Genomic DNA, 27,927 nt, shown 5'->3' with positions numbered 1-27,927 from the left:
AGCAGCACGCATGCAAATTCTTCAGTTCATTTGCAGTTGAAGAGACTTTTTAGCAGCATAAGATCAAATGAAATGAGAGGGACTTTTTTCTTTTTTGGATGTCTCAGATTTTTGAGGAACAGCATAGGCCCCAATTTAGAAAACTACTCAAGCAAATGTTAAATTACTTTTCTTAAGTAGAGGTCTTGAGTGCTTGTGCTTGAGTTACAGGTTAAAACGGCCAGATGGACTGGCTTTGCTGTGCAGTTCTGGTTTTGTACATTTTCTTGTACCTTTTGGAAAGCTAGACTCTGACCCAGTGCCGGCTGAGGTCTCCTAGTCAGTGGAAACTTAATGGGCATACTGCGATTACATTGTTTGGCTTAAAAAAAGAAAAAATGTAAGGAGCCTGTTAAGTCTTGTACAAAGCCACGCACCATCTTCCACAGCCGAACGCCCACCTTGCAGCTTGCTGTGCAAGTGGTGCCGTTCATCTCACGCTAGGTGAAGCCTGAACGTCTGATTGCTACGTTGCAGCACGGAAGTCACAGCAGAGCTGTTTTTCAGGAGATGGTTCTGTATCTGGTGTGATCCATGGTTGTGTTTTTTGAATCAAGATGAAAGACTCCTTTGTAGGAGGAGAAGTAAAGGGTTAAAGGTGCATTTGTGGGGGATGTTTCAGTGCTGCTTAGACCTTCTTGCAGTGCTGTCACAAACAGGATGCAAGGTGAATGTGCAATTTCTGTTCTGAGTATATATTCCTTTGTCCAGTAGAGGTTACTTTATATTCTTGACTTTCCATTGCGGGGTGTGGGGGGGAACAACTTCTAGACTGAAAAGTTAGATAGTGCTGTAGTGTAATAAGCATCACGGCTTCCTCCATCCATTTTTTTCGGGAGCGTATTCGGTGTGATACGAGTACGAAAACTTGTCACCGTGCGCACCCCTTGTCAGCCGTCTTAGCCTGCTCAGAAGGCAGGCCAGGGCTGGACGTGCTCGGAGCGCGAACTGCGCTCTCATCCTTCCTAGCTCCGAGCCGAGACGTTGGCAAGGCTGAGTCAAGGCGGTGCCTTGATCTTGTCACGCAGCACTCGGAGATAAAGCACTTGTCTCCGCTCCTCCGCAGTACCTGTCACTCAGACACCTCCGCGGGCCCCAGCTTGGCACTCCTGGGGAGCTCTGGGACCGGCTTCTCCGCGTGCTGGTGCTAGCCCGTCGTGGTGCCAGAAGTCACCTGGGTGCTTTCTGGCAGTGGCTGGTCTCTTGTTTTGCACGTGCAGGTGTCGAACACACAGCACTGGACCTTGGCAGGAGACTGTCTGCCTTGGGGTAGGGCAGGACAGCAGTCTTCACCATGCTGCCTCGTGAGCACTGAGCTGCGCTTGCAGCACAGCAGCCAGTGCAGCAGTGATTCAGAATTGATCTGCCACACAAAAATGGAAATGAAACAAGTAAAACCATGTTTCATACTAATAACCTGGCAGTGACACCATATATGAAATACAGAGACAGAGAGCTTTGTTTTTCATGTTCTTGAGAAAAATGGAGGAAATGTACACTGGAAAACTGGGGACACTAGATGGCTCTTCCTGTGAATTTCAGGTGTGACTGGCTATCACCGGCAACAGTCTGGTGCCAAATTCGGGCTGGCTCTAGAAAACTTCCAGAAACTGCCTCCCATGGAGGGGGGCACAGGATTCAGGCCATGCCTCCACCATGGGGCTGAGGGCGCCGAGCTGCTTCTGTCTGCATCGCGGGGTGCAGAGCTGCAGGCTGACTTGAAAATGAGATGCAAAACTCCCCTCCTGTCTTCTCCCTCCTGTTGAAGAGATCATTTTACAAACTAGAACTATTTTCCGTTCCATTTTCCTAAAGCAAGTGTCTTCAGTGGGGTAATGCCTCTTCTGCGGGGAGCGTGAGCGCAGCCGTTGTATCACCTGAGTGCTGCCTCTGCCCTATTCACGTGGCAGTGATAAGAAATCCTTCTTGGAGTTTTTGTAATACCACTACTATCCCGGTAGCACAAGGTATCAGAGTAGTATTACATCGGTTTGAAAAGTACCGTAAGACAGGCAGTATGCAAGCTGGGGAGGACGCCGCTTTTGTGTAACTCATCGCATTAAATGCCTTTCGTTCTGCCTCTCCCTGCCAGAAGAGGAGGTACAGCATGGTTTGGAAGGGCTCAGCCATGTCCTAAGTGCTTCTGAAGGAGATGAGCAGCTGCTGTGCTCCTTTCGCTTCCAAAAAGGCTGATAGCAGCATTTCTGGGCCTCACTGCACAGCCGCCTTCTTGCTGCAGCCCCACGGCTGAAGGCGGGCTTAGGAGCATCAGTAATCTTGGAAGGGGTGAACAAAGTCTGAAAAGTACACAGTAATATTCAAAGGCAGCTTTTAAGAAGTAAAGCTGCTGCCAGGAGAGTAGAAGTATCAACATATAATGCTGGTACCATGTATTACAGTGGTCATTTACTATTCATAGCGTCGAGTGCACATTCCTTTACAACCTTGGAGGTTGGAGTGAGATGTAAATGTTGCATCTGCCTTGTAACAGTGCTCTGCACAAAAGTAAATTTCATTTGGTTATCTCCATTTTTGTGGGGTTAAGTCAGAGTTTATGGGGGTGTATATTCAGAACTCCTTGCATTTAGATTCTAGGTTCCTTGGCTGGCATCCCAAGCTGTTTTATTTAAAAAATAAAATAAAACCACAGAACTGTTGGTTTTCCAAGTGTATGGATGCGTCTGCGGTTACTGTTATGGTACATGTGCAACTTAAGTATTGCTGCTTCTCTTCACATTTCAAAGAGGTGTAAGATGACAGCTCGTGGATTACTATCCTTGAAATAAAATGTCCACTTATGACTTAATTTGATGCCTAGGAAGGCACTGACACTGCATGTTTTGTTGGTGGGCTCATCAAAAGGCAGTGGTATCTCGGTGTGGTGTTGGAACTTTAATGAGTGGAAAGCGTGTCAGAAACTGTATTTCACATTTAGGATATAAATTCTTGTAGTGTGCACTGTTCTTTTAAACTATATAACGGATATAAACAGAAGCTGCTAGATTGCCTCTCCTCCCCCCCTCAGGTAATTTGTTCCTTAGAATATAAAGGATATTGGCTTAAATGTGTTTCTTTTACAGCACTTAAGGGAATTCCTAAAAAACAACAAAAGCAGCCTAGTTAATGAAAGAAGCGATTTTAAAATACCACTTAATTCTTGGATAGTTGAGTTATTACACCTTTGCTAAGCATTGTAGTAAGGAAGCTGCTTTAATTATAAATAAAAGGACTGGTAAGTGAGATGAATTTCTGCTAAGCAGGGAGCTCAGCCCAGCTCTGACTTGGAGCAGAGCCCTGTTGTAGCCCCTTCTCATTCCCAGCGCCGCGGTTTGTGTTAGTGACGTGCTTGGTTTTTCAGTGGGCGGACGGAAGGAGCATTAAAAAGGCACAGCAGTTCATTAGTATGGGGTTGCATTTTGGAAACTATTGGGTAGAGAAGTCCATTAAAAAACAATTAAGATCGAGTGAAATGCAGTAATTTTATTCTCCAGAGGCTTCACGTGCACGGGACTGCCACTGTGAGATGGCGGTGGCATTCCTGCGCTGGCACCTCAACCCACACAGCTACAACCAGATTTTTTCTCTTCATCTGCCTGGCTCTCTCCGCCTGGTGGTGGCTTCTCCTCTGAGCTGAGTGGTTCAGTACGTTTCTGAATACATAGCTGTGTGTTGGCTCTCTTCTTGGAAAATCCCTTAGCGGGAGAGCAATGGATGGCAGCTCATAGTGCTGGCTTCACGAAAGGAAGGTGGCTGTCCTTGTGGGCTAGGGAAACTTCTCGGACACCTCTGTAGCCTGCGTAAGTTTAAACAAACTTGCACCTAGCACAGTTCCTCCCCACTCCATGCACCCCAGTGCTTACGGCAAGTCTGTTTTCAAGGTGCGTGTGTCTTCAGGAGCAGCTTCAGGCTCAGGATTTCATTCCGTCTGCTTGTAATAAACACCGGGGAAGACGCAGTGGATATTCCTGTTTTTTTCCAGCCAGTCTTTATCCCTTTGAATTCATCCTTTTAAAATTTATCTTCAACAGTCTTTGCGGGCAAAAAGTTAGCTCCCCACCTTTTGTCCTAGAATTTCCCCCCCTTTTTTTGCCCAGTCATTCTGTAGATGTATTTTCTTACTGCTTTTCAGAAGCAGCTCACCTGCCTTTCCAGGAGCTAATCGCTGCTCAAAACATGTTGGTATAATGACTGAGACATTTCCTGTAAACACAATTTCTTTGAGCTACTCAGTGGTGTTTATTTTCCTTCTCCCCTCTGAGCCATCTTTTCTTATGCCTTGCTGGCAGCCTCTGTGCCTACCTGCGGGCTGCTCTCGGGTGCAAACCTGGCTGCTCTTCTGTGCTTTCTCACCCCATCGCTTATCCTGCTCGGTAAACCATCTCCCACTCCCCTCCTGGGCTGCTCCTTGCCTCTCCCAAAGTCCCTGTGCTCAGCAGAGGCACTGCCAGGCATGCAGAGGACGGTTCCTTGACTCGATGTGGTGTTTGTAATGGTCTGGGAAGGTAGAAGGGTCGTGATAGATGGGCACAGTAATTTTTTTTTTTTTTTCCCCATAAAGCAGGAGCATGTTTTTACTGTGCTGTCTCTACTGGTCCATTTACCACTGAGGGAAGAAAGAATTGGAGATTAGGAGTTGTTCTGGTAAATTAACCCTACCTGGTCTCATGTGATTAGTCACTAATACATTTTTGCATGAGCACCTTGGGTTGACAAATTCTGACTCCTAGCACCAGGTGGCTAAGAGCTTTCCTACAGAAATACGTGAGCATGAAGTAATGTCTACTGGTGAATTATTTTTTTTTAGTTAACGGGAACTGACATCTTCTGCCATCAACTGTAATTCAAGTAAATGATACTCTCGGTGACAGAAGAAATTAAGGTATATTGTACAGCACATGGCCTCAACACAAATTCATGTTTTTCAACATCCTAAATTATGTCAGCAGTATGTTTACAGTCAAGTTTTTTTTTAAGGCAGATTGTTTATGTCAGTGTATATCTTTTTGAGATCTTTATGCTCTCGTTATCCAGTTTTTCATATCTCACCAGCATTGCATAGGGCATCTTTTCATAGAGACAGGTGGAAAGAACTTCCAAGTTTCTTATTTGGTGTCTGACTTGGGAAACTCCTGTGTACGCAGCAATTCTGGAAGTCAGGTGTCTCAATAAGGAGGCGGAAGACTGTTTTTAGATAACCATGTTTTGGAAATCTTGCTTGTAATTTGCTTCCGTAACAAAAAGTGGTCAGTTCTTCTTTTGTTCTTCCTCTTCTGCCTGCAGAATGGACAGTGAGGATTTATCTGCTTGGCAAGGATGCTGGGGAGAGGCAGGAATGTCTATGAAGTGCTTTCAACTTGTGATGCACAGTGGAGTAATGCTTCTATGAAGAACATTTTCTGCTCCATTTTTCATGGTAGCCAATTAATGTATCAAAAGAGTGTAACTTTCGGAATCATGTTGGTTGATAGAAATGCACAGAATGTTTATCTTCAAGAGGCAACGAAGAAAAGTAACTGATAAACATGGCAAAAATCACTTGGAAGAGTGTGAATGAGTGTTCGTCTTCCCAAATTAATCAACAGCTTCCTTAAGATGGAAGATTTGACTATTTCACGTTCACTTGCTATAACTAAGATATCAGCCAAGTTCAGTATCTAGATATGTTTTTAAATTATTTTTTCTCCCACACTTTAAAGGGGAAGAAAACGTACTAATTCGTGACATCAGCAGTACGTGAAACCACCCCTTTATGTATCTGTTACAAGACTTAACCAAGTGCGGCAGGCAGGCGTTCAGATGGATGTCATATCACGTGTTTTCTCTCTTACCCTGTCCATGGACAGGTAGATCAGAAACGGTTCCAGGTCTGCACTCAACAGAACCGTACAACTCTGAGCAAGCCTTTACAACTCAGCAATATGAAAAGAGAAACGGCAACGCTATTGTCAGCTCTGTATCTTCCAATGCCAGTTTTAGAAAGGCAGTGTGGGAACAAATAACCTTAATTGAGCCCCTTGGCAGAAGTAATTGTGATTTAAAATTCTGTTTTTTTCTCAGCTGTAAGTGGCAGAAATTTGGTTTATTTTTATATGAGTGCCACTTAGTAAAACCCACTAGATTGTTGATTAACCCTGTATAATGTTTTTGATATAACTTTTCTTCTAACCAAGAAATTTGACTAGATGACACAGAAGGGCTTAGCCACGTTAGATTTTTTTTTTAATCCATCTACCTAACCATTAAAAATTCCAGAAGAAATAAGGAGGTGTTTAGCTTAAAAGCTTTCAAAGTAAGGTAGTTCATTTTTCAATGCTGGAGTGTTATTTTTATTTTTTATTTTTGGTTTTGGTATAGCCTTTTGGTAATTGCTTAAAATTGAAGTTTAATATTTGAGGCCAAACAGACTGTTCAATTCTCAGCCTACAGATTATTTTCTGACCTTTTCATCCTCAGAATTGTGTGAGTAACGTTTCTGGTTTAACATGAAAAAAATATTATTACTGATATTTTTGTTACTGATACTTGTTAACAAACTGAAAAATCTGTTGTCTAACTCAATTGTTTAAATCTGCTGTGCTTAGAGATTTGTGGGAACTTTCTGCTTTTTAACAAGGAAACAAATAGATCTGAATTTAATCTTTCATGAACTGTAGAATACTTTCAGATGAGTTTTGCTATTGAGTCAGGTGACAGGCACATAGCAGGTACAAGATTTTTTAAGTGTTATTCTCGTAATCAGTATGCAGAAATGTATATGTATGTGTATCTGTCATCTTTGTGTGCTTTTTGCATATAATTTATTTATTCAGAAGCAGTTCAGTTTGTACGGGGATTGTTAAGAACTTCCAACTTGGTATGTTCTGAGTTCAGTAATTTTAACATAAATTATTCTTAGGTTGAAATTAGCTCTAGATTTCCATTGGGAAGGGAATAGTATCACCCATTAAAAAAATTTGCCTGGGGTTATACATAACAGAGGAGTCAAACAATTGGGGAATTGCTGTGTTCCTCATTGCAAGGCAATGCTTTGTATTGGGGGACAGGTTCAAAAAGAGCAGTAGGTTGCAAATCAAATTCAAGTAGCTTTTTTTTTTTAAGTGCTGTTAGTTCCAAAGTCTCTCTCCTTAAAACCCCTGATTTAATTTGATTATGTTGATTCCCATTTTTGTACTATTTTTTGGTCTGTCTTTTCCATTGTCACTGGTGTTGTGATTCTACTGATTATTCCTATGTTTAGAAATTTTACATCACTGGTGTCAAATCTTGGATCCCAAGCTAGATTCATCTGCAGAATGAACTCTGGCCCTTGTGATATTTTTCAATATTCAGTTTTATTGAAAAACAACAACCCTCTAGCAAACAACATTTTTAGATCTCATGCCTGTTGAGAAAACTTCCAGTAAATGAATTGCAATGTAGCTGAATTTAACCTGCCAAGGTACCTGGGACGTTAACTCCAGGAACAAGTGATAACAAGCTTTGTGTGCTGCTGTTAATGACATGATTTGTTGCCTATGATTTTAGGAAATAAAGGTGGGAAAAGTGTGTGTATACACACACACATATATATGAATATATATAAATGACAATAGGAAGTAAGAAGTCAAAGGGAAGAAAGAATGAGCAATAGAAATAGAGGAAAAATGCAAGGGTGTATTTGCCAAATGTTTTTGTTGGTCCAAGAATGTCCCTGTTGGGGGGGAGGGAGGGTGGGGAAGGAACAGAAGACAGTGGGTGAACGAAGATGACTTGGACAATGATGAGTTGTTTTCTAGGACACAGGGCACTGTCACAGCATCATTGTGTTCCGTTTTGGGCCCCCCAGTACAAGAAGGACACCGAGGCCCTGGAGTGTGTCCAGAAAAGGGCTACGAAGTTGGTAAAGGGCCTGGAGCACAAGTCCTGTGAGGAGCGGCTGAGGGAGCTGGGGTTGTTTAGTCTGGAGAAGAGGAGGCTCAAGAGAGACCTTATTGCTGTCTACAGCTACCTGAAAGGAAGGCGTGTTACCTCTTCTCACAGGTAACTAGTGATAGGACTAGAGGGAATGGCCTCAAGTTGAGCGAGGGGAGGTTTAGGTTAAAAGTTAGGAGACATTTCTTCTCAGAAAGAGCAGTGAGGCGTTGGGACGGGTTGCCCAGGGAGGTGGTGGTGTCATTGTCCCTGGGGGTGTTCAAGGAAAGGCTAGACGTGGTGCTTAGGGACATGGTTTAGTGGGTGACATTGGTATTAGGGTGATGGTTGGACCCGATGATCTTGGAGACTTTAAAGCTTCAGAGCAAATCCATGTTTGTACACTCAGACAGATTTTAATTATCAAAATTTCTTTGAAATAGGAAGAAACTTTAGAGTTCCGAATGTACCTAAATGATAGGAATGGAGGAAAATAGGGTGAGATGTTTACGTAGAGAGAAACTTAAAAAAAAGGAAAAAAAAATAGGAAATTCTGCTTCAGTGTCATATGTGCATGACAAAATTTGAAAACAATTAGACTAAAATGCCAAAGAAATTAAAAATGAAACATTTAATCTTTAAGCTATTACTAATAGAAAGGAGTACATCCCAGAGGAATTAAAAAAAAAAAAGTGAATAAAATTTTGAGTTTTCTGGATTTTTTGATTTTACTATCCTATATGTTGTAATCTAGAACATTATTTGACTGTATATCAAAAATTTCAGTTTAGGAATGAGCTTGCATTGTGAACATATATAAGGTACCGGCATTTGACGATAAGAAATTTAATGATCCACAGCCAGAAAAGTTAGGGAAAGCAAGCAATAACACAGCACTGAATGTACTCATTCCTTCATCACAAATATAGGCATGGTTTTGAAATGCTGTGAAACCGGGTGATACCGAGGTGCTCTGGTAATGGGGGCCATATAAAAGTGAAGTAGATGGATGAGAACAGATGGAAACCTGAGGGAGGGAAATGACCTGTCCGGAATTCTGCCTGCTCCTGTTGTTTCAAAAGAGTATTTAGCAAATCCATAGGACTTGGTGCTATATAGAAATGTCATTTCCTTGTGTTTCCAGTCACTTGGGGGTAACAAATGGACTCCTTCACCATGCTGTAATTATGAGAGGAAAAAGAATTGCTTACAGGATCTTTGCGTAATTCAGGCTGAAGAGACCTCAGGAGGTCTCTCACACAGCATGGCCAGGTCAGACCAGGTTGCTCATGGATTGATCCAGCTGGATCTAAAAAGCTTCCAAGGACAGAGACTGAACAGTCTCTGAGGGCAGTTCCACTGCTGGACTGTCTTTGTGGGGAAAAGGTCCTCACCATGCATCCCGTCTGAACCTTTCTTACTTCACCGTATGCCCATCCTCTGTTATCCCACTGTGCGCTACCTCATCTCCTCAGTGACCCTCCCCTCAGGGTGCTGGGGACTGTTGTAGGTGCCCCAGAGCTGTCTCTTCTCCAGGCTGAACAAACCCAGCTCCCTCAGTCTCTCCTCACAGGGTGGGTGCTCCAGTCGGCCTGGGGACCCTCTGCTGAAGTTGCCGCAGTTTACTGATGCGTTTCTTGTATCTGGGGAGAGCCGGGGGTTAAAACTGGATATGGTGTTTGAGAGCAGTCTGAGGAGTGCTGAGCAGAGGGGGATCAGCCCTTCCCTGCCTGCTGGCTATATGCCTTTTAATACAGCCAAGAAAGTTTTGGTTGCAAGGCACGCTGTGGGCTCATGTTTGGCTTGCTTATATGTACCAACACCATTTCCACCGTTTCCACAGGACTGTTCCCGTCTAGACACCAGCGTATATTGTTAATTCCTTCCCAAGTGCAGGACATTGCATTTGTCCTTGTTGAATTTCAGGAGGTTCCTGCTGGCCCGTTCTGTCAGCCTGTCCGGGTCCTTCTGGATGGCAGTGCTGCTCTCCAGTGTGCTAGATCCCCCAGTTTGGGGTCATCTGCAGTCTTGCAGAGAGTGCACCCCATTGCTTCCTCTGGGCCATTGATAAAGATCTTAAAAAAGAATGGGGCCCAGGACAGATGTCTGCTGTACTCCAGGTAGAGGATGGTCCATTTACCACTACGCTCTGAGCCTGGCCATCCAAGTAGTACTTTACATGCAGTTGTCCACCCATCTGGTCTGTAATGTCCTCAGCTGGATGCAGGAATCTTGCAAGAGACTGTGTCGAAAGCCTTGTGAATGTTGAGGTAAATATTGCCCATTGAAGAAAAGTGTTCCAGGAGAATTTGCTCCTTGATTTTGCCAGGGAACAAAATTAGGCTGATTGGCTTCCCCAGGCTGTTCTTCTGTGCTTGTCTAAGACTGGTGCAAGATTTGCTTCCCTGCAGTTGTTCAGGACCTGGCCTGCTCCTCAAGACCTTTCAGAGGTGATGGAGTGCCCTTACAAGAGCAGCAGCTGGCACTGTGAGCCCCCTGCAGCCCATCTAGTCCCCTAGAGACCTATGGGTCCAGATCTCTTGAGATCCATGGCTTGATCCTCATCTACTGCTGGTCATCTCCTCCTCAGACCCTGCCTCTCAGCACTGAGACCTTGGGGACTGCTGGTGAAGACAGGACCAAAAACGGCATGGGGTACCTCAGCTTTACCTGTGTCCAGTGTCACTAAATCACCTGCCCAGGTTTGGGCTTACTGTACTAGAACAGACCTGTGTTTCATAAAGACTTACTTTAGACTTGTATCCCCCCACTACTCTGTTCTTTGAAAACTAGATAATTCATTTTAAGCCCTCTAATTAAAAGAATGGGCACAGTCATGTGAACAAATGCGACGGTCTACCTGGCCTAGCATCCTGCTTCTGTTGTTGGGTGTTTTATGCCACTTCAGAGGAAGGAGGCTGGCACAAACAGCTATAGAATAATCTGTCTGCAATGAAACTTTCGATTTCAACTGCTTTCATTAGGGACTGTCTTTTCCTGTGAAGCAGGGGGATTTTTATCCTTGATGTCCTCTGGACTATGTTTTCACGTCCTACTTGACAGAGGTAATGTATTCAAGGGGAGTATATGCCATTAATTTACAGTGATGGCAATATAAATGGCAGTATATTAATATTTTTCATATTCTGTATTCCCTTCTCAATACATCGTAACATCCCGTTCACTTTTTTGACCCCTCATGTGTATTGAGCGAACATCTTCATTGAAGTGCCCATGATGAATCTCGCATCTTTTTTTCCTGAGAGGTTATAACTAATTCAGAATCCATCAGTATGTACAAGTGGCTTTAAATTTGTTCCTTCTAGTGTACCCTACTCTGCACTTTTTTCACAGTGAATTTCATCTGCTGTCAGGTTGTCCAATTACCTAGTTTTTTAAAGGTCCTTCTGGAGTTCCTCACAATCCTTTGTAGTCTTGTCTACCCTAAATAGTTCTCTGTAGTCAGCGAATTTCACATTCTTATTACTTACAGCATGTCAGCTTTCAGTTATTAGTAAATATGAATAACTGCGCCATTCACAGTATTGATCCTCTGGACATGCTTTCTTTCTACACCAGTTATTTTGTGCTCCTTGTTCCTCATTCCAATCCTTTAGTCTTTTAGTTCACAGCAAGAATGCATCTATAAAATGTGTGTGTCTCACTGAATATTCACAAGAAGTAATGCTAGATATGGAGGCTGGCCTCCAAGGTGTCCTCTGTAGTCAGGGAAGTGAAGTGGCCTTTGACACAAGAATGTAATCTTAGGGTTTGTGAATTTCTTCAGAGGCCTTCACTATCACCCAAGAATACTTGGCCTTCATGACTGTTTCTAGGTTTTCTAAGTAAATTCATACCAAGAAGCTTCTGGAAAGTCTATATAATGTTCCTTCACTCTAGATTTTCTTCACTCAGATTGATTTGGACTCGGAGCATTCCTAAAGGGACAAAGCAGCCCTTTTTCTGAGGAATTCTGTTACACCCCAGTATGTATTTTGTGCGAGCAGTAGTCAAGGCACGTTCTGTTTGAAGAGTAGAAATCATGTACCTCTAATTACGTGGATTGTGTGCAACTTCTCTCCTTTTTCCTTGAGTTTGGAAATGCAACCGTACATTTGTAATAGTATCTCAGCGCTCTTGATCCTTGCTTCTTTCAGAACTGGGATCAGTGTTTCACAGCCAACCTTTGGGGCTGGAAACTGCTAAGCTTACAAGACTGCTTAGGAAACATTTGTCATGAAAGCTTGACAAGTGAAGGTTTTGTATACAAAAGGCTTACGTTGGTTCAAGGTTATACTGAAAAATTAATGGAAGAGAGATCTGTTGAGAGTAACATAATAGACAAACTGTATCAAGAACAGGAAATCCAATCAATTGGAGATAGTGGAGGTGGAAAGAGATCTTGGGAGGGGCAAGTATCTTACATGCCTGCCTATTTTTTGGCTTCCCTGGAGGTTGAGTTGTAAGACTAACCCTGGTTCTGAGCCAATACAGCCATGCTTACATTCTCAGAAATGATAAAACTATGAAATACAAACTTCATGCAGTATATAGAACGTATAATACTAGAACATTCAAAATAGTATGTTTTTATTCTACCTGATTTCCAAATACTGTCTCTTTGCCCTAACAGGCATATCAAGACAGATGTGCTATAAATGAGATCACGTTTCCAAAAGTATCTCAAACTGAGGAAGATTGGTGGTCCCGAAGGCAATAAACAGCTGAATTTGTCAAGATACTTTTACCATCCTGTCTGTGACAGCACCAGTCTGATGGAGAGTTGCCTATTCCAAGTATTGTTAATTGAGATGGATAGGGATTCTAAGAAAGATTTTAGGTTCCTGGCAATTTATTTTAACTGAACTATCGATACTCAGGTGGCCTAACAGGCATTCAGTTCTTACTGTTCTTAGGGAATCGCTTACTGGTGTGGTGTATTTGCCTGTTTTGAGGACTTCCTTTGCCATCTTAGCTCCTTTTTAGTAGTTTACACGATGATTTTTTTTGTCTGTTGGCTTCTCATGGCTTTGTGTGTGTGTATGCATGTGCGTGCTTTATTATTTAGCCATACTGTTTTGTTTTTGACTTTGTTTTGGGGTATAAAAACCCGCTGTGACTCTAAAAAAGTAATTTTAGTAGACTTCTGTGGATTTTAATTTCTTAATTTTCCCCTTTAGGATCTATAACTAAATTCCTCATTTAGGGGAAAAGTCTCCTGCTTCAAGTTTAGTGTCATAGCACTACCTCTTGATAGGACCCTCACAGGGGATCCAATTTAATCACCCTGTGACCACTGCTACTTAATGGCTGAATTTTACTTCAGCCATTAAGTATTTTATCTGAACCAATTCCACTCTGTTACAGTTCTTGTTTGAATTGTTTTGTGTGCTCTGCAAGAAGCCTCCTCTTCAGCACCTAACCTAAAGTGATAGTGGTAGCCGAAGATGTCCATTCCGACTGTTGTAATTAACGTTTATGAGTACACACATCTGCCAAACTCATTTGAATTCCAGTTCTGGCTTCCCTTCCCACTCAAAGGGGAGTGGAGGGGTGGATTTTCTCATGTGGAGACAAGGGTGGCTTCGTTCTTCCCCTTCTTTCTTACATGGAGAGGACAATATGTAATGTTGGCATCACATTGCTCCGAAGGTGCACTCCCTCCCAAGGTGTGGCCGTGGCATTACAGTACCACAACGTCTTTCACTTCATATCAAGCAATTTTTCCTTGCCTTGTGTACTTTTCTAAAGAGAGAAAACCTGGTGCTCAAGACTCATAGTGAGTCTTTTGCTCTGCGTCAGTGCAGGCTCTGTCAAGCTGGGGCTCTTGTGCAGGTAAAAAAAAAAAAAAAGAAAATTATTTTCAAAAGCTGCTATAAAAATGTACAAAAGGATCTCAAAAATAGATCCCAATTTCAGATTTCTTCATTTCCTGTCAATACCCTGGTGGTCTCCCAAATGAGAAGAAACACTTGGATTTACCAAACAAAATCCTGTGTTTCTGAAGTGTCTCACACAGCCTACGTGTATTTTTGTCTATATCTAAGGAGAGAGTGGGGCCCTTTCTTCTGAAAAGCTTCCTTACTACTTGCCTCAGACTCTGCAAGTGTAATCACCTTGATAAAACGCATGGCTTTTTATAGTCACTGTTACACTGTGATGAACTCCTGGTGGTTGGAGTAGTTGCTAATGCTTCCTTGCATTTCTAATCTTTTGATAGAATAAGCAGAGGAGAGAGGGCGATGGTCCATAGTTCAGTTGGGCAGTGTGAACCTTTAGTTCAAAAAAACCCACAACATATCAGCAGACCATTTTCATAATGCAACTCCTTTCCCTGCCTCTTTTTCCTAAACCTCAGTGCTATGCAATGATATTTATTAGGTCAGATGATGTACTTTGCTCCAAAACATTCATATGGAGAAAAATGAACAATTGTGATTAAAATTGATTTTTTCCCTTTGGGAAGTTAGAATCAAAAATGGTTACCTGCTCATTTATGAAACAGATTTATTCTGTTGACATGGAGGCTTGTTTGAAATGTAATTGAATTTCTGTTACCTAATGGAAAGTGACAGTTAACAGTATTTATTTTCCATTTGTGTCTCAGTAGATAACATAACACAATTTTGATTTGTAGTTAGCTTTGGAATCTGAGATTGTTCTATCTCTGTAATTGAAAAGATGGGAGCGTGATGGCCTAATACAATCCTTTTTTGTTTTTTCTTTTCTTTTCTTTTTTTCCACCAGTAAAGGCAACATTAGTACAGTAAACAGCATCTATTCTGGCTTAATGCTTGCACTGAGATGTTATTTTTGCATTCTGCCTTTCTCATTAGAAACTGACACATCATGATCTGGATTGATAATTCTTCCATTTAGACACTCTGAGCCAACCTATTTCTATGAGCAATGCCTCCCTTTCCTGCCCACCTCAAAATAACTTTTTTTTACCTTGCAGACAGAACAGCTTTCTTAGTCACAAAACCACAATTACATTGCTCTTTTTTTTTTTTTCTTCACAATATATTTTCACAGCATGTATCACACTTTATATGGAAAGCCATCGTTTCATTTTTAACATTAAAAATAACGGATAACAACTCTGTTTGTACATAGCTACATGCATTATGCTCCAATTCCCCTGTCACTTTTTAGAATTCTGCCTTAAGTCCAGTGGTACTGAAGAAGAAACACTTCTTGGAGATGCAATTGTCTGCTCTTTCATTTGTCGTGGTGAGACATTTGCTGCCCTCTCTAAAGCCTGTTCACCGTAGTTACTTGTCTGGTAGGTGATTGCATCTCTGAAAAAATATGTAGTGCTTGCATTACAATACCAAGGGGACTAATAATGTAGTGGCACCCAAATGTTGTGGAGGAGCTTGTTTTCTCTCATAATTGCATTAGGTAATCAAATGGATTGTCTTCAATCGTAGATGGTACAAAGATACTCCAGAGCAAAAACGTGGTCATCTCGGTGCAGCTTCCCTTTCCAGATGGCCCAGACAGAGGACACTAACCATCTCTATTGATTTACCAGCTTCCACTGCTATTTTTGCCATCACTTATTTAAACAAGTAGTTCTTTAACCAGTAGTTGTGCACTGTCCTGTTAGAGCATTTGGGAAAGGGTATTATTCTGAAGATATTTTTGGTATACTAAAGTGTTCACAAAGTCAAGCTTTTTATAGTGTATCAGATATCACAACTATTAATTATTCAACCACCAGATTTTTTTCCTTCATGCTGATGAATAAATTAAGAAGTCATTTTTTATGAGCTACCTTGATTCTTAAGTTGATTTGGGAATAGAAAATAGGAATATGGCTCTGTAGTTTCTAAAGTGGAAGCTGAAAGGAGTTTTTGTACGTCGATATCACGCTAGCACAAAGAAGGATTGTTTCATTGGGGTTATTTTAAGAGTTTGCATGTGCATAAGAAGCACAGAAAATGGATACAGATTTTAGAAAATCCAGAAATAGTTCCTCAAAAACACAGGAGCAGTATGTTTTATAGCTTCTGCCTCTAGGTTTTTAGGTGTTAATTCACACAAAAATCCGTGTATTTTCAAACTGCACTTCATTAAAACCTCAGTGATTTCTGATATGAGCTTCGCAGAAGTTGAATTTATCTATTCAATAAATAGATGAAATCATAAATAATAACAATGCATAAGGTACCCTAAATTGACAAAAATTCAAACTAATATGAACAGGAGACTTGCTGCATTGAATATGAACAAAAAAATTACAATAAAAAGCATGAAATGTGTCATATTTTCAAAGCTGCCTTGAGTTTCTCAGCAGTATTCACAAACCACAGATTTTATCCTTGTTCCTTGCTTGGCCTACAGTATTCATAGGTTGAGACTTACCATAATTTAAGACCTGCTAATGAACAATTATTTCATGCATCATTTTTAATCGTAGTACTGAATATATAAATATGCTGTTTCAAGTGATGGATATCCAAGCTTGTAATGACAAAATATTTCAATACATTTTAATTAGACCTGGAGTGGAAATTTCAATGGGTATTGCCACGCATGCTTCTTTCCGTGTGCAGAAATACATGTATGCATATAGAGGTACGTGTGTATGTATGTGTGTATACATATATGAATGTAAGCATATATATATATTTAAAACATGCCTCTGTGTGTGCACGTATACATCAGGAAGTCTGTTGTGACATAGGTTACCGAATGATAACCTACTCCTGAACACCTCTGTTTTCAGTGGCTGCCATACAGCTGAGGGAGCTCACAAAAGCTTAATGCCCTATACTGTTTTGTGCTGAAAACATTGACATTGGTGCAAAATATAGCTTGCAAACTTACAAAGTTCAGGTGACTCACACTTTTTTCCCCCCATACCCATAGGTACCTGGCAGTCTCTGGCAGGCGGGGTAGCCGTATTTGTTCTTTTTTAACCCCAAGTTACGGCTGTGTTCTGACCTTTATGGTAATTTCCTACATGCCCTATTCTGATTATTCATTTTTGGAGAGGTTTCCTGGTAATTTCATTAATAGTTTGAGCATAAAACAACAAAATTACCTCAGCTTTTTGTGGAATAAGCAATCTTTTGCTGAAAGGTGGTATCTGAGTAGGCTTTATGTGGAAAACCACAAATATGAAATACAGGGCAGTACTCTCTGAGAAGAAAATTACAAGGTATATGCTGTTTCATCAGTTGTTTACATTTATTTGTTCCTTTCCTACTGGAAGTGCACTGATCTCTGTTGGTAACTGCGTAAAACATCAGTTTTAGTCATAAAGAAGTGTTCCAAAATAGTCAACAGCATGGCAGAAATGAAAAGACGCATTAGAAGTAACTAGATCTGTGGAAAGGCTTCCAATGGGGAGAAATTAAAAAGCTGGAATTACTTAGTTTGGAGTGGAGATTAATGACCAAAGCCATAGGAAATAGTGGTACAAAAAAAAAAGCCTGGTGAGATTTCTTACTCGCTTTTTTTCGTCATGTAAAGGCTGCAAGGGAAGGGAAGCATCCTACTACCATTAACTTATTTGTTTAGGTATTTATCTGTTACTGTATATTAAGTATATTAAATAAGAAACTGCTAAAGGTTGCACGCAATATGTGTGTACTTTTGTACCATGAGCAACGAAGACGTGGGCCTCAGTTGCTGTGATGATGCTGATTACTGCTCACTGGAAAGGAGGGTTTATGGTGTACAAATTCCCCATTTTAGGGATTTCTTGAAGTAGGGTGTGTAGCACTGAAAACCTGTTAAGCTTTTTTGTAGCTGCTAGCCTCCTCTGCCATTTACCACATGCTGTACAAAGACAAGTTGAAAACAGCACAGTTATGTTCCGGAACAAGCCTTTGGATGAAAAATAAGAAAATAATTCACTGTTTATTGCTAGGCTGGATAAAAACATCATGAATATCAGTGCTTCGTGGCAAAACGAAATCAGGAGAAATTTTCATCTGTAGTATTTTGTAGTGGTTTGTTACAGGGTGGTTTGTTGCAGGTATTTTTCAGCTTCTCAGTCAGCCAGTAGTGGCCGAGTGAAGAAGGAGGTGGTTCTCTGCGCTTCCTGGGATCATCAGTTAGACATTTTGCTGTGAAGTGTAGGTATTTCGACTGCTGTGTGAAATGTAACTTGATGTGGCTTTCTGTTTCATTATGTGCTCTGTAGAAATGGCATGTTTGAAGCTGGAAGGAGGATGGGAGCCAGCAACCGGCGTGACTGGAGGCCTTCTCAGAGAGCCGAGCTCCTGTTTGCCGTTTTCTGCTGCTCAGGTTCTCTCATGAACTGGATTTTCAGGGGATTAATCATGATGAAGATTGTTAAATTGGTGACACAGGTTGGATTGCATAAATAAAGTATTGAATCTGGATTACCTACTGAAATGAGAATTTACCTATATCTGTCAGAGGTGGAAAAAACTGTATGGGTGAACATCATCTGCTCATTGGTTTATGGACACGCTGTCCCACAGAGAGCGTCACAAATACACAGGATGCCCCTTTAGTGCAGGGCTTTGTTTTTAGGTCTGTGACTAAGCTGTAAAATCAGAGGTAGGAGAACTTTTCTTTTGACTAAGCAATTGATGGCATTTATGTGTATTATTCCTGGTAGAAGGTCTGCGGAATCTGATGAGTTCTGAATGTGTGCACCTGATGTAGAAAGACAAGAATATGGAAACACAGCCCACCAGTTTAAAATATCAATTTTTCTCCCTTCTGTCCTGTTTTCATTACCTTTCAGCTTCTATTACCTGACAGCTTTGTCAGTGGTACTTTTTTCAAGAGTCAGATGAATTGGGATGGGGTTGAGCTCACTGGGAGGTGATGCCAAATCCACAGCCCAGGGGGAAGCGCAGCTGTCCTTGTCATGAGGTGCTTTCTCATTTGTCTGCCTCCCAAACTCTTTATCCCTCTTGGCCCGCCTCACACATCACTTAGGGCACACCGAAACTGAAGTGAAGGGGAATGAACTCAGAGGTTAGAGCAGATTGCTCCGTCCTTCCCACTCCTCTGTCTGAAACGCAGAGTGCTTTCTCCCTCTCGTCTTCCCTGCAAGCTTTTATGTAGAAAGAGGTGAGTATCCTGCCAAGCATCCCAGGCTTGTGGTTACGGAAAGGAGAGGACAAGGAAAGCCCTGCTCATATACGAAGGGGCAGTGCCTTTTTTTGTCCCATGTTATCACTGGGTCTACGTACAGTCCCTTTAGTCTCCATGGGCCATTCTGTATTTGTCACATGTTCAGTGGGTAAGGGAAGGTTAATGCTAATTTTCAGAGCAATGCAACTCTTACTATATCTTTTTATTTAGTTCAGAGTTCAAGAGCTTGAGCCTTTCAGGAAAAAAAAAAAAGCCCACGTACATAAACATGCAGATATCCAAAAGTTATCCTTTGGTGTTCTCTTAAAAGTTGCCTCAGCTTGTGTTCTTGAAAAATCAGAGGTAGGGATTCCTCTTTGAGATTTTGTCTGCTGAAACCTCTCCTCTTGAATGTGCAAACTACATAAGGTTATGCATGAAACGAAGGAAAGTTCTGAAAAGGTTTTCTAAAAACGCTGTAAATAGTAGGAGCTTGTACACATAAATGCATTTCATTGCAAAGATTTTGGTGAGTGCTGTGTACGGGCAGTGCTTTGAAACGCAGTGGTAAGCCAACTTCTGACAGTGCCTGAAGTTTCTATATACATAACATTTGTTCTCTGAAATTTTTATTGTAAGCTCAGCAGCATGAAAGCGGTGGTGTATTCCAGCTCCAGCTTTGATGAGCAGTGCTGAGCTGTGAAGGGGTTTGGAGAGGGAGACTTCACATAACTCTGCTCAGGTTGGAAAGAGAAACTGGTTCTCTCCAAGTTTCAGATCAAGACCAGTGAGCGTTTCGGAGGAGAACTGAGGAGTGGAAGACTCCTTAAAAAAAAAAAACAGAAACTAACAACATACAAACAAACAAAAAAAACTGGTTGCAGACATTGCTATGACTACTCCAGCTAGAAATTTTAGAAAAGTGTGGAATCTATCCCAAGTAACAGAAATAAGGGAGGGTAAGTATTAGGAGTAATAATGTAATTAGAGGGGATTTTCAGTAGCAGGATTCAAACTCTTAATCTCTTCTTTTGGTGAAGTTTTTGATTGTTTTAAAACCAAGTCATGCATTTGATCTCAAATAGCCCTATTTTATATTTCTGAAACACTTCAAAATACTTTCTTTACCAATTCCTTTTTCAACTGTATATGCTGAAATATCCTTAATTTTCTGCTGAAATGCAAAGTGATACGTTTGGAGGGTATTTCCTGAATAGCTGGTGACTGCTAAAAATTGCATCTGGGATTGGTATAAATTTCAGATTTTTGTATTAAAGGATTATTTACCATAATCATATATTCACTATGTGAGCCACAGTATTTAGTTTATTGGCACAGCACAAAGTTTGATAAAACAGGATCAGTGGCTGAGTCTAATAATTTCTATATTTAAAAAATAATACATTTGTTAATAGTGAAATTTGACAGAAGTCTACATTTATTTGAATAAAAAAACCTTTATGCTGACAGATTTAGTAGCGTGTATTGAGACTTTGCTATTAAGAAATGGTCAGACATTCAGTCTTCAGATCCTGTTTTTCTCAAATTCTTACAATTTATGGAAATTATTTATTCACTGCTGTATTTGCTGACAGAATGAATACATCTGTACTTTATGCGTAGGTAGACTTGAACAGATTGCAGAAGAATGGTAAGACATACCAGTAAGACCTACTTCAAATTAAAGTCGACAGTGTTTGGACCTGTGAAGGGATTTATGAACTGACCAAAATAACAGAGATGTATTGAAATTTATAATAGTTACCACTCTAAAGAATAAATCAAAACTTACTAAAATTGAATTGTATGTTTGAAAGTAGTAGAATAGGCAGCAAACTCAAAGTGACCATCAGTTACTATGGCTGGAATGAAGCCTGTTGACACGGGATGGGGCCCATGCCACGAACATCAGGAAGCCCTGCATCTACCTTGACATGCCCGTGCCACAGGTGCAGGTGTTACCTTTCAAATAGTACAGGGCAGGAGCAACAATTTTAGTTGTGGTCATCTGTGGTCATCTAATATTACTCAGTCACATTGTTACCGTGTGACAAGTAATCTGTAACAGTGTTAAACTTGTAATATTTTCTCACTCTGTTTGTCAACTCCCTCGTTTTGTGTCTTGCTGCATCCCATGGCATTCTGTGCATGGAGTCAAAAACAAGACCTGGGCTTGGAAGAGTCCCAGCAGAAGCCAGGAGGCAGTGAGGTGGTCAGATGCCGCCTGCTTTGCTTCTCTCTTGAATTGTGTGCTCCTCAGGTACTCCCTTGGGTGCATAATGGGTAAAAAAAGCTTATGGGGATTGGCATGACTTGTGAGGTGACTGGGAAAAGGGTCACGGGCTGATGCAAAATCCCTAATTTGCAGGGAATTCTGCTATAAACTTGTCTCTTTTCATCCTTTTAATTACACAGATTGCTAAGGCATAAGTAGAGAGTAGTGGTTTTATTTTTTTTATGTTGTCCTTTTTGGATAGCAGCTTATTGTGAGTGCTTTGACAGTGGAATTCTTCCCCCTGACAACTGTTTGTTTTGAACGGTATAGATAACCAAACTCAAAACAAACAAACCCAAAACAACAATAACAAAAATAAAACCAAAAAAAAGGCACCTGGGATTAAGCAAAATATTAAGCAAAATAGTTTTTGTTTCTGAAAAGAGCCCACATTCCTTTTCGTGTCGGAAAAGAATCACCTATTTTCTTATTTTAAGCAAGCTGGCTTTGCTCGTTTGTGTGTCTGTTCCCAAACAATGGACTTGAGCTATGCTGTTCTGAGATACACTTGAATGCAACACGTTTCTGACTAAAATAGGTTAAGCCTACAGTGTTCATGAAACGTTCAAACAATCAGAGCATGCAAATTAAGCTTACCATGAAAAGTTTAAAGGACGCATTTTACGTGTGTAAATGTATTGATTGCTCCCATATTAGGTGTCATTAAGGCTTTACAAGTCAGTGCCATTCATCAAGTGGAACTTGTAATTTTGCTTTTATTTTGAACTTATAAGAGAAAGAAGGGGTAAATTGTGCATAATTCCTGGCCAGATGGATTTGATCTTGTGAGATACCTCACACCTACCAATCCCCTTGATCTTGTAGGTGACACACATGCTTAATGAGATTTTTAGTAACTGAGAGGATCTGCAGTATTCCAGCAGTCACTTACACTGAAGCGAATGGGATCTTTCAGGTGCTCACTACTTTTTGAAATCAGGCCACATCTGTAGGTTTCTAAATAAGGATTTTAAGAAGGACTTTGGCTTCATGGCTTGGTGAGGTCAGAACCCAATTGGTTACTCCTTTCTCAGCAGCTTTGAGAATCCTGTCATTTTTTTTTTCATAATCTGCTTCCTTCAGTTTCTGGTGAGATCAGCCAACGGCAGCCAAACCATTGCAGGACAAAAAATGAAAGAATTGGTCCATTGCTTGTATGACAGTCCCTCTCAGTTCTGATATTTCCTTGCTCTTTAATTTCACTTTTCATATTTGTCTGTGTACAGCAATCTTACTTGTCACTGCATGTTCATAAAACACTCTATGCACTGCTTAAATTGCCCTCTGTCAGGATCTAATTCTCAAATACTAAAAAACAATCATTCTCGAGACTGTTTTTAGGTAGGTAACGTTATATAAATGACAGTGCTGTTAATATAGTGGATGGAAATAGATTGATTAAAATCTTCTGGTTCCTATATGTTTCTCCTACCTCTTTTTGTATGATCGGGCCATTTTTAATTAACTGCTTTCAACTCCACCTGAAAAGCAGTTTTATAGACAAATAACATTAATGAGTGTCTTTTTCGTGTGATCAGCATGTAAAATCCTGCAAGTGAGAGCAGGCTTTTGAAGACAAAGCCACGCCACAGTTTCATCACTGTTGTGAAGTACTAACAGCCCGTGTGTGCACATCTGGTATTTGCATGCGTAAGTTAGGCTTGCTCAGTTGCACATACCTGCCTTGGAAAGTCTGCCCTGCAGTTAGTTCTTAGAGGATGTCACATATTTTTCTGGCACGTTACGAAAGGCCGGGGAAGGATCTCTGTCCCTCACAAGATAAAAACACAGACACACGCTCCTGAAGTTTGTGTCCACCAAGGAGTGCTTTATATTCTTGGTACGTGTTTGCCATTTGGGGAGGGAAGGAAGCTGAGAGCAGGTGTGACAAATCAGGTAGATTTTGGCTCCCTTTGCCACAGACACAAGAAGCAGATGGCGCGGGTCGGTGCTTATTGAACATACGGAGCGAGCACAGGAGTTACCAAGCTAGAACCTCAGCTGCACTTCCCTGTGCTTTCTGCTTGCCATTTAGCTGTGAATACTTACTGCATATGTAGAATATCACATCCGTTTTCATTTTGTCCTCTTAAATTCTCTCTTCTCTTTGGTTATCTTTTTTCCTCTTACATTATTTGGTCTCCTTTGTTATTTTGCTCTCCATCTGACTGGATGCTGAATTTTTAACTGGAGGGATTGTGTGGCCAAGTTGCTAACAATAAGGAGCATGCCTCGAATTTGCTTTTGTGCCTGCTTTGAAGACAAAGAGAGAAAATAAACCCAGAAGAATAAAAAGCATAATAAGCATACCCACTAATATTGGGAGCTTAGATGCAGGTGTACCAGAGTACAATAGATAGAATTATAAATGTTTCCCTTAAAATGATAAAACCTTCTATATTATCAGCCATTGAGGAAGGAGAAAAGGAGGGAGAACATGCAACCAGCAGAAGTCAGTGATTTAGCTGTGAAGCGTTAGACTCATTGAACTGATTTTTTTTTTTTGTAAGTCCACATCTGAAAATCTTAAAAGGTGATAGGGTTTTGAGATAATCCTTCAGCTTCAGTGGGAGTTTCTTGGCCCTCAGCACCACTTACCGCAAATGAGTCCGATTGTTTGGAGCCCTAAACGTGAGCGTAAGTGCTTGAGGCACCCGTCAAGGAGAAGCTTGGGCTTGGTCATTAGTGGCCGGCCATTTCTCTGTAGAAATAATGCTGCGATTGGCAGCAGGGGTTGGGCAGGACGTTCTCCCAAGGTCCCTGCATTTGTGCAATCTTTAAATATTTGAGAGAGATGAGAGAGTGGCCTCAGGCCATAGTGTAGTACTTCGTGGGATGCATTTGGCCTCTGGGCCATATTCACCTCTTTGTTTTTACTTAAAAGGAAAACCCTAGCAAATCTGGCTACTAATGAACGTCTTAAAAGCAAATGAGGAAAAGCTGGCGAGGAGGTGGTAGGGCAGCGGTGGCTTTGTGCACTGCTTGAAGTCTTTGCTCACTGTCCTCCTGCAGCGTTTCCCTGGGGAAGGGCTGGGGAAGGTGCAGGAGCTGAGCTCGTTGCAGGTGGGTGCAGCACCGCACGCCTTCTCCTTCTGTGCAGTCATTTGCCCCGCGGAGGGAGGGCTGCCTCCCTTGTACTGCTTTATTTTTCCTACTGTTAGAGCCGCCCCATGTACCGTGCACATATGCTGGAGACCTGATTTATAATTAAGAGCAGCTGGCCATGCTGCTGTCCAAAATAATTTCCCCTAGTGAAGGATCAGAGGAGAAAAACACAGACAGGTTTTAGTGTTCTGCTGCAAGAAGGAAAGAAGAAAGGAAGAGCCTTCGTGCCCCACGTGGTTGGGTGAGGTTTATTGCCAGCCTGAAGAACCAGGAGCTGGGAGCCTCTTCTATTTACGAGTCCCTCCTGTGCTGTGCCAGTGGTGAAAAAAAGAAGTTAAAGTTGCCTAAAGGCAGCTTATGGGGTTTCCCCGTATAGCTTATTTAACTTGTGCTGGTGGCTGCTTCTGCCCTGGTAGTCTTCAGAAATGCAAACGGCTGAAAGGTAGGAAAAAAAAAAAAACCAAACCAAAAAACAAACCAACAAACCAAACCTAAAACCAAGATCTCTCTGTTACCGCAAACCTTTACCCTCATTTTCCCAGGCATGTTTAGCTCTCCTCTAGGAACTTAATAATGTGAGGGGCATTTTTATAGTGCTCCTGGAAAAAGATGTTGCATCTAGTCTGGTATGGCCGACTGGACTCAAACGGAGTCCGTTCGTAATATTTAGTAAGTATAGTGGAAGCTAATCTCATATTATGATTTTTTTCCTCAAATCTGTATTTTTAGAGTGAGTAAAGCAGGTAAAATGGTGAGATGTCTCAAAATGTTTTGGGGTAGTCTTCTTGGCGTGGCTTCTGTTGCAACGTTAGGCCCCCGAGGGGCGGTAGGAGCGCAGAGCTCTGCTGCTTACAAGCTGTATTTAGGCAAACTTTTCTTTCCCTGCCTTCCCTTCTCTCAAGCAGGGCAGGACGCAGGGGAGGAGGATGAGGCTGCTAAATCCAGCTCTTGGTGGAAGAGCCCTTCTCCAGTGTGACCAGAGGAGAAGGGCAGTGCTGCTGGCTGGTGTGCTTCTTTCTCCCCTGCCCACGCCTCTCCTGAGTGATGATGATGATCCTGCAGACTGTGCTTCTTGGCCTTCCCCCCCCCCCCCTTTTTTTTTATTTTTTTTTTTAAGCTAAGTTAAAGACTGCCACAGGCAGTCTTCTTCTGAGGGCTTTTACTGTCAGTAAATACTGTTGCTAGTGAGGTGTGATCATTAATCTCACATACACCTATCTTGTGCCCTCAAGCGTGGTGACAGTGTTGCGGGTGGCAGAGATGCCCAGCTTGTGCCTTTGTGGCCTGTAATTCCAAACAGATGGAGTTTTGCTCACTTTTTAACTCCGTACACCTCACTTTTTAACTCTACACTCACTGAAATGAATCGGCTGAGCTCGGTTGTTACACTTTCACAGCAGCCTCAACACAGCTTTGCACATTGGGTGAGTTGTGTGCCCAAGTGGAGGGGCTTGACTACTCGCAGGGTTAAAAAGATGCGGGTATCTGTGTGTTGCGTGTGCTCCTGAGGCTCTTTGTGTGACCTTTGGCAGTCGCCAGAGCATCGTGGTCAGTTGCTGTCTCTGGTCTGCTGAGTGCCAGGTGCAGGCTGAAAGCTTGGGCTGCAACCCAACGCAAGTCAAGCAGTAAGGTTATGCCTTTACTGTACGATGATTTATGCAGGCCTCCACAGCGGGTATTAAGTTGGCTAAAAAATGGATGCTGTCCTTTTTCAGGGCATTCAGCTCTGCCATATAAATATGCTGTTCAGGTCCGAAAATTTTTATAAAATGCTGTTTCTGCCAGACTAACTAACAGGGCTTATCCAGCAGTGACACTTCAATAGCAAAATGTTTTGTGAATGATTTTAGCCTATATGTTTTTGTCTCCTGCTGTGATCCTAAATATTTTTACAAAGCTATGTTTGAGAGATGTATTCGCTTGGAAGGGCTTAGAAGGGGAAACTAAGAGGTAGATTCCATAGTCACAGACTATTCCGTGATCACAGTCTGTTTTCATTAGTTTGAAAGTTAAGATGCATGTATGACTGTTTATATTGAAAATACATGTTGCTCGATAGTGCTATAAGGCTCAGATTTTTGATCTCAGGAAAAAAGAAGTGTTAAAGGTGGCTGATGAGGAGGTAGCTGTTTGTCAGATACCTGGCAAGTTACATGCTGCTGTAGCATGCACCTACTAGCAATAACAGAAGGAGCATTTTCAGATTGCAGGTCCGATGTAAAATAGTAAATTTGTCAATAATTGAATTATGAAACAAACATTCCAATTGTTATTTTGTTCATGTGTTGGACAGGCAGTGGTTCTTGCTTGTACCTGTCCCTGGCAATTATTAGTTTGCGTACTTAATGTGCCCCTATTTTTCCCATTTTCATAACAACTGCATTATGATGTGACATATCTTTTCCAGATATTTTGCTTGAATAAATAAGTAGGATATTAAATTCAACTAGGGTATTAGATTATAAATTAGTTCTGTAACAGGCGTCATAATGTTATTTAGATTTTCAGTTTACACAGGCCTTGTAGCAACTCCCCAGAGCTATGCTACAGAATGAGAGGAAGATGTGAGCTGATGTAAGAAAATTGGTTTTGGTAATATGCTGATGTCAGTAGAGTTTTGCTGTGTGGAAAGATATTTAAATTAATGTTTTTACTTACTCTGTTGTACAAACTAAAGATTGGTAATGATTTCAAATTACCGATTTGTTGGTGTTTGGACTGTGCATACATGACCATAAATGTCTTTTCCCTAGGAAGGCGATGTTTATATTGCAAGTTTGCATATGGGTTTTATTTTTTTTAACAAGCAGAGTAACGTATCCTGAACTTCCCCATAATATAAGCATTTCGTTTCATGTCAGCAGAATGAAAAAATTTAAGAGCATTTATGGATTAAAAAGCCCGGCGTGGCTAGCAGGTACAGACCTCTCTGTGTCAAGGAAGAACGAACGGACTTACAGTGCTGGTCTTGAATAATTGTATCATGATTAGCAAGCACGGTGACACCGTGTTGGTGAGGGAGATGTGAAAACATGCACATTTATAAGTACATTTATTAGTCAGATGGATGGTAATGGTAACCTGAAGAGAGAGCTTCCAAGTGAAAAGATTTATAGCTGCTTACACAGGTATTCTGTAAATACTGGGATCCGTACCCACTGTGCTGTTTTAGATATTCAGCGCAAGAGCAAAGGTGAAAAATAACCGTGAAAGGAAGAAGATGTCCTCCTGAGCCGTTTCCCGAGATGATGGACAGGAATATTGGTAGGGGTCTTAATTAAAATCAAACCAAACAAAACCCACCCCCGTTGCCTTTATTAATGAGGAGTACCAGAGTAAGGGAACAGATTATCTCCCCCTCCAGAGAAAATTGGCAGATGGAGAAAACGTGTGTGCAGGTATCAGCAAGATTGCCTTGAAACCCCCTCCGCTGCCTGTCACCGCCGTTTCGGAGCCTTCCGTCAGGGCTGTAGAGAGGCCGGGCGCCAGCCGGGGTGCAGCCTGCCCGTGGTGCCTCTTCTCCATCCCCTTTTGTCTCCTCCTCGGTGGAA

General features: G+C 41.5%; 1 protein-coding gene and 1 long non-coding RNA gene across 5 annotated transcripts in view; both read left to right on the top strand.

The window, feature by feature from the left end:
• Positions 1–18,290, top strand: part of LOC106035766 (uncharacterized) — an 84,087-nt gene extending 65,797 nt beyond the window's left edge. For all 4 annotated transcript variants that reach the window (XR_010830983.1, XR_007157778.2, XR_001206965.3 and 1 more), the window contains one exon: positions 18,089–18,290. This is a non-coding gene — a long non-coding RNA (uncharacterized lncRNA). The remainder of the gene's footprint in view (positions 1–18,088) is intronic.
• Positions 1–27,927, top strand: part of PPARGC1A (PPARG coactivator 1 alpha) — a 360,670-nt gene that overhangs the window by 66,979 nt on the left and 265,764 nt on the right. The window lies entirely within an intron of this gene.

This window comes from Anser cygnoides, chromosome 4, assembly GCF_040182565.1.
Source record: "Anser cygnoides isolate HZ-2024a breed goose chromosome 4, Taihu_goose_T2T_genome, whole genome shotgun sequence".
Classification (NCBI taxonomy): Eukaryota; Metazoa; Chordata; class Aves; order Anseriformes; family Anatidae; genus Anser; species Anser cygnoides.
This window is presented reverse-complemented; position numbering and strand designations above follow the sequence as displayed.